The sequence below is a fragment of the Chinchilla lanigera genome, unplaced genomic scaffold, assembly GCF_000276665.1.
Source record: "Chinchilla lanigera isolate Chin_1 unplaced genomic scaffold, ChiLan1.0 scaffold00074, whole genome shotgun sequence".
NCBI lineage: Eukaryota > Metazoa > Chordata > Mammalia > Rodentia > Chinchillidae > Chinchilla > Chinchilla lanigera.
The window spans coordinates 10817086-10823664 of record NW_004955475.1 but is presented as its reverse complement, the minus strand read 5'-3'; the positions used below and the strand labels follow the sequence as shown (position 1 = coordinate 10823664).

Here is a 6579-nt window from a genome sequence, read left to right as displayed (position 1 = left end):
ATGGTTTCGCGGCAGGTTCCCCATGAACGTGCGTTCAGTGAAGGGCGGTAAGGCGGCCCCCTTTCCGGCCGCACCCCGTTTCCCAGGACGAAGGGCTATCTATCTATCTATCTATCTATCTACCTATTATCTATTTTTGGTGGTGGTACTGGGGATTGAACCCAGGGCCTTTGTGCTGAGCTATACCGCTAGCCCTTCTTTCCTTTTTTGTTTTTTGTTTTTTGTTTTTTGTTTTTTGTTTTTGAGACAAGGTTTCACTATGCAGTTCAGGCTGGCCTTCAACTCACTATGTTGCCCAGGCTGGCCTCGAGCTTGCATCAGTCATTCTGCTTCAGCCTCCCAAGTGCTGGGATTACACGCATGCACCACCATGCCCGGATCCTTTTTCATTTTTATTTTGAGACAGGTCTCAGTAAGTTACTTAGTTGCCCAGGCTGGTCTTGAACTTTCAGTCCAGCGGTCTCTGCTTCCCAGAATGCTGGAATTACAAGTATGTGCCGTCAGGACCAACTTGGCTTTTATTTTAGGATTTTTTTTGAAACAGGGTCTCATTCTGTAGTTAACGCTGGTTTGAATTTACTAAATAGCCTAGGCTGTCCTTGAACTCATTCTGATACTCCTACCTCAGCCTCTCCAGTTCTGGGATCACAGGTGTGCGCCATCGCACCTGGCTTCAGGGTTTATATTTTTGTAATCAGAAAAAAATGTGTAATTAAAATGAAAAAGTTCTCATGAGCACAGGGTTTGAGTTTTTACAGGTCTATAGCACTTTAGAAGTGCTTTATAAAGGGTGAACAACAAGTAGCAGCAACTTGGCTGAAAACTTTTCCCCGCAAACATCAGCCCATTCTGTGTTAGAACCTGTCATCTGTAGCTGATACATACTCAAGTTTATCAACTGTGGGCTCTCTTGGTGTAGTCACAAAAATTTTATTTATTTTAAGGCTATGAAGGATCCAGGTTGGGAAGTTCCAGATCATGTAGGAAACGGATGTATTTCTCTTATAATGATAGTAATAATCAAGAGCTATTGAGAGTAACTGTTACATGTTGGGCAGGAATACATCTCATTTAATGTTTTGTTTGTCTGCTTGCTTTGTTTGTTGGTGGAGATGGGGATAAACCCTGGGCTTTGGGGATGCTAGGCAGGTACTCTACCACTGGGTTCCACTCTGTCTTGGTTACTTTTCTCTCCTTGCTGAGACAAAATACCTAATGCCCAAAATGAAGGAAGGAAAGGTTTATTTAGCTTACAGTCTGTGGAGGTTTCAGTCCATACTTGGCTGGCTCCGAGGCAGAAGATAGCAAAGCAACAAGAGCAAAGAGGGGAATGGCAGCCGAACAGCAAAGCAGCCAGAGCAAAAAGGCAGAATGGTGCCAAGGAGCTTCTTTCCCCGCCTTACATTGTAAACAGGCTACCCCCACCTGAGGGGGTGTAGCTCTCACATAATCTCCACCCCTCCGCTCCTCTCCCACAGGCTCAGGATGTGTACAAAGTAAGCACCCTGGCTTCCTGCTGAGTCAGTTAGCCAAACCTCTAGACTCCCCAAGTTGACACAATGTATCAACCATAACACACTCCCAGCCTTTATTTAATACCCCCTCCCCTTACCAGGGATGGAGCCCGGAACTGTCACACTGAGATATATCCCCAGCCCAATTAGTTCATTTTTTAAAGAGACAAGTTCTGTCTATGCTGGCTTTGCACTTGCTAAAATGTCCAGAGTACCCTTGCACATGCAATCCTCTTGCCTCAGGCTCTGGAGTGCTAAGATTATGGGCATATGCCACCATACTCAGCTAATGTCCTTATTTTTAAATGTTAATATTTCCTGATTGTAAAAACAGTATGTGCTCAGTGGAAAAATTTAGAAAACAGAATACAGATTTTTATATTTATTTTATTTTTTGCAGCACTGAGGATTGAGCACAGGATGCACTGAATTACATCCCTAGCCCTTTTTATTTAGAGACAAGGTTTCAATAAATCCCCCAGTCTAGACTGAAAATTGGGATCCTCCTGCCTCAGTTTCTCCAGTAGCTAGGATTAACTGACAATAAACTTTAGTTTTTAGAACAGTTTTAGGTTTACAATAAAATTGTGCAGAAAGTACAGAGAGTTCTCCTATAGCCCCTACCCCACACAGTGCACAGCCTCCCCACCTATCAACATTCTCTACCAGAGTAGCACGTGTTATGGTCCATGAACACACAATGACACATCATTATTAACTAAAGGTCAGGGCTCATATTAGGGTTCATTCTTTTTTTTTTTTTTTTTTTTTTTTTTTTTTTTGTCTTTTTGAGGCAAGGTCTCGCTATGCAGTTCAGGCTGGCCTTGAGCTCACTTTGTAGCTCAGGCTGGTCTCAAACTTGAGATGATCCTCCTGCCTCAGCCTCCCGAGTACTGGGATTACAGGCGTGCACCACCATGCCCAGCTCATTCTTAGTACTGTATGTTGTATGTGTTTGAATAATATTCACTGACGTATATCCACTATTATAATATCATGTAAAGTAGTTTCAGTACCATAATATGTTCCTTCTTAGTTTGTTTTTTTGTTTTTTTTTTTTGGTCTTTTTCAGACAGGGTCTCACTATGTAGTTCAGGCTGGCCTTGAACTCACTTTGTAGCCCAGGCTGACCTGGAACTTGCAGCGATCCTCCTGCCTCAGCCTCCTGAGTGCTGGGATTACATGAGTGTTGCCACCATGCATGGCCAGTTTAAAGTAGTTGTTAATGGCTACATACATTGCATGAATACAATCAAAATCGATTTAACCATAGCTGGGCTTGGTGGCGCATGTCTGTAATCCCAGCTCTTGGGAGCCTGAGGCAGGAGGATCATTGTGAGTTCCAGACCAGCCTGGGCTACAAAGTGAACTCAAGGCCAGCCTGAACTGCATAGTGAGACCCTGTCTCAAAAAGACAACAACAACAAAAAAACCCAACCCCCCAAAAAAAAACCCAAAATTGATTTAACCAATCCCCTATTATTGGATTTTGTGTGGGTGTGGTGCTGGGATTGATCCCATGTCCTTTTGCACTGAAGTATATCCTTAACTCCCCCCCTTTCAATTCTTTTTTTGTTTTTGTTTTCCTGCCCTTCTTTTAAATTTTGAGACAAGGTCTCATTAAATTGCTAAATTTCCCAGCCTGGACTTAAACTTGTGTCCTTCTGCCTCCTCCTCTCAGACTGCTGGGATTACAGGTGTGCAGCACCACATCTGGCATTGTTGGGCATTTACGTTGTTTCCTCTATTTTATTTTTATTTATTTATTTATTGGTGTGTGTGGTGCTGGGGATCAAACCTGGGGCCTTCTGCATGCAAGGCAAGATCTCTACCACTGAGCCACATCTCCAGCCCACTCTTATTTTATTAGTGTATGTTTATAGTACATAATGATTATATTTATCATGGAGAGTTGGTATGTGCACAACACATCTTAATTGGTTTTTCATCCTCTTCCCTCCTTATTTTATTTTCTTTATTTTAGTTTGATTGAGACAGAATCTCAGTATGTATTCCAGGCTACTTTGAACTATGTAGCCTGAGCTAGCCTCGATCCTCCTGCTTCAACTTCCAGAATGCTAGGATTTCAGGCATGCATCACCATGCCCAGCTTATCTCTATTTTAAAGATGAGAAAGCTGCCAGGCGTGGTGGTGTGCACCTATAATCCCAGCACTTGGGAGGCTGAGGCAGGAGGATCACTGGGAGTTCAAGGCTAGCCCCAACTACATAATGAATTCAAGTCCAGCCTGAACTATTCAGTGAGACCCTGTCAAAAACAAAAATCACCTCAAGATGAGAAAACTAAGGCCCACCGACTTGTCCAAAGTCAGCTCTCTCAAAAGCAGGCAGAGTTGAGATTGAAACTCTGGTGTGACTGTAGGAACCACATTGTCTCTAGAATTATTTTATTGTACTTTAATTTTTTGAGACAGGGTCTCACTTTGTAATTCAGGCTGGCCTTAAACTCATTATGTAGCCCAAGCTGGCCTGGAACTCACATGGATCCTCCTGCCTCAGCCTCACAGGCACGTGCCAGCACGCCTACCCTTGTCGCTAGAATTAATAATATGGCATTTACCCTCTCTAGATTGTCTCCCCTGAACTTGAAAGTAACTAAGTGGCAGGTACCTTAGAACAGAGTGGCCAAGAATCCAAGGATATGTTGAGGACAGGTAATACTGTAGGGTAATACTTCAGGTGGCCCAACTGAGATGGAAGGGGCAGCAAATGAAAAAAGGGAGGCAGAGGATAGAAATAAGCAGAAGGTGGGAGGTGGGTATACTGGCTACTAGTTAAGATCCAGAGAAAGCTAAATTTAGGAAACCTGGGGAGGGCAGGGGATGATTGCATTTCTGTCCACATACAGCAGGAAGAACAAAGATAACTTCAAGGCTGTGGAGGCGGTTAAAAAAGATAAGGTTTCTGGAAGAGTGAATGAGAAAGCGAGGTTAAAACTCCCAAGGCTACAAGGCTAAGTAACGCTTAGTGGAAGGAGGAAAGGCTAGAGGCGAAGAGGCAGGGTAGAGTGGGCATTGCACATCAAACCTACAGGTTCCCAAAGGGGCTCTGTTGGCCGGGGATATAGCTCAGTAGCATAAGCACCTGCCTGGCAAGTGCAAGGTCCTGAGTTCGATTCCCAGTACCAAAAAAAAAAAAAAAAAAAAACAACCTAAAGGGGCTCTGTTGCTGCCGCCACCTAATATCTCATTTGCTAAATGCTGTGCAGAGATTGTAAAGTACTATGACTGTGTATAAGGAGGACGGAGAGTGAATCCTGGGGCATGTTTTTTTAAAGCCAGTAGGCCTAATACCAGTGGTCCCTACTGCTACCCTACTTCTCCAGCCTTAACCTCAGCCACACCCACATGCTGAGGACCATCCAGGCGGGGGAGCCTGAGTGTGTCTTAGCGCCTGCGTGCTCCTGCGTGTGCGAGGCAGAGAGACAAGAGAGCGAGACAAAAAGAGACAGAGAGACACAGAGACACAGGGAGGGAGGGAGAGACAGAGAGACAGAGAGAGACGGAGACAGAGAGGGAGGAGGAGGAGGGAGAGGGGGAAGAAAAGAGACAGGGCAGAAAGAGGAGGAGCTGGGAAAAGGGAGAGGGGAGAGAGACAGAAACAGAGACAGAGGCAGAGAGGACGTGAGCTGAGCTATTGGCGCTTGTGAGGAAAACTACAGAAGAGATCATGTAGGGATCTCCTGCAGGAAGACTCGGGGAGGAGATCCCAGAACTTACCCCCAAACCGTTGAGGGAGTCAGGGGTACCTTTGCAGAAAGTGGTCTGGGGGTCATCGGGCAGTAAAGGTTACTACTGCACAGGCGTTGTCACTGATGCAGAGCCGTTTAACCCGCCTTGGGGGGCTTGAGAACAAGCTTAAGACACCCATAACTATGACTCTCAGACTGTTTGGGGGGGCCCCCCCCGAGGCTGCAGAAAAGGGGAGGAGGGGCACGTGAGGGCTGGGTCCCTGCCTCCCCCATTCTCCGCTGTCACTCACAACACCAACAGTCGCTCAGGGGGCGGGCCCCGGAGAGGTGGGGATGGGGGAAGGGTAATCTTGGCAGGCGCCCGCTGCATGGCGTAGGTAGGGACTGCCGAGTGGGGCGGACGCCCGGCGGGGGGGGGTTTGAACACGAGTGGGAAGCGAAGAGCGACACGAGGAGGGGGAGGGGACCAGGAACCATTTGAATGAGAGGAGGGGATCACGGGTGGAGAGGGAGCTAGAAGGTAGGGCGGGCACGGGTGTGACGGGGGCCAGACTGTTGAGCCAGGTAAGGGAAGCAGGTGCGTAGCTCTTATTTTTTTGTGTTTTTGGTGTCCTAGGCCCTTTGGTGGAAAGGGGGCGCCGCCTTTCTCAGGGGCGAGTTTCTGAGCTCCGGAGGCTATCTTTTCCTCCTCAACTAACGGGGCCCCGGGCGGGGGCTCAAGCTCCATCTCCAATGACTGCGTTCCACTCCGCAATTTCCAGGCCGCCACTGGGCTGGGAGTCTCGCGCCGGGGGCCAGGGCTGTCTCGCGAGCCCCCTCCCGGAGCCAGCCAATAGGGTTGGTTGCTGGCGCCGCCCGCCCGCCTGCTGCAGAGCGCTGGGCGCCGTGAGCGGCGCTGCCATTTAAAGGGGCCGCGACCCCGGTCCTGGCTGCTAGGGAGGGAGGTGGAGAAGGAGCGCGGGGCCGTCGCTGTCTGCAGTTCTAGGCTTGTAGCCGTTACACTAACCCTGCCGCAGGTAGGGGTCGGGCATGATAAAGCCGAACCGAACCTGCAGGCGGGCTCTCGAAATAGCCGGGAGGGGGGTCTGAGGAGAAATCGTAGCTCCAAAATGTCTTCCTGTAAATGCCTGAGGTGGGGGGTGGGCAACTGAAGAGGGAACCGGGGGAGAAATGGGCAAGGGGGACGGGGCTGGGAAGTGGGCTACCCTGAAGGGTGACTGAGGGGGGAGACGGCTGCGAAGGGCAGTCTGTGGAGGCGGGCGGGGGGCCGGGGGAGGGCCGGGGAGCGCGAGGCGGGGGTGCGGACAGGATGGGTGAAGGCTGAGGGGCGGAGGGGGCGGGGGCGCCCCGCCTG

The 6579-nt window shown here is 48.7% G+C and overlaps 1 protein-coding gene across 6 annotated transcripts in view; it reads left to right on the top strand.

The window, feature by feature from the left end:
* The first annotated feature begins 5541 nt into the window (after nucleotides 1-5541).
* The window catches only part of Zmym3 (zinc finger, MYM-type 3), a 16487-nt gene continuing 15449 nt past the window's right edge, over nucleotides 5542-6579 (top strand). For 2 of the 6 annotated variants that reach the window (XM_013502869.1, XM_005401656.2), the window contains exon 1: nucleotides 5827-6241. The gene's annotated coding sequence lies outside the window, so the exon portion shown is untranslated. Of the gene's footprint in view, nucleotides 5603-5662; nucleotides 5803-5826; nucleotides 6242-6579 lie in introns of those variants that run through there. The other 4 variants (XM_005401660.2, XM_005401659.2, XM_005401657.2 and 1 more) reach the window with 3 other exon arrangements.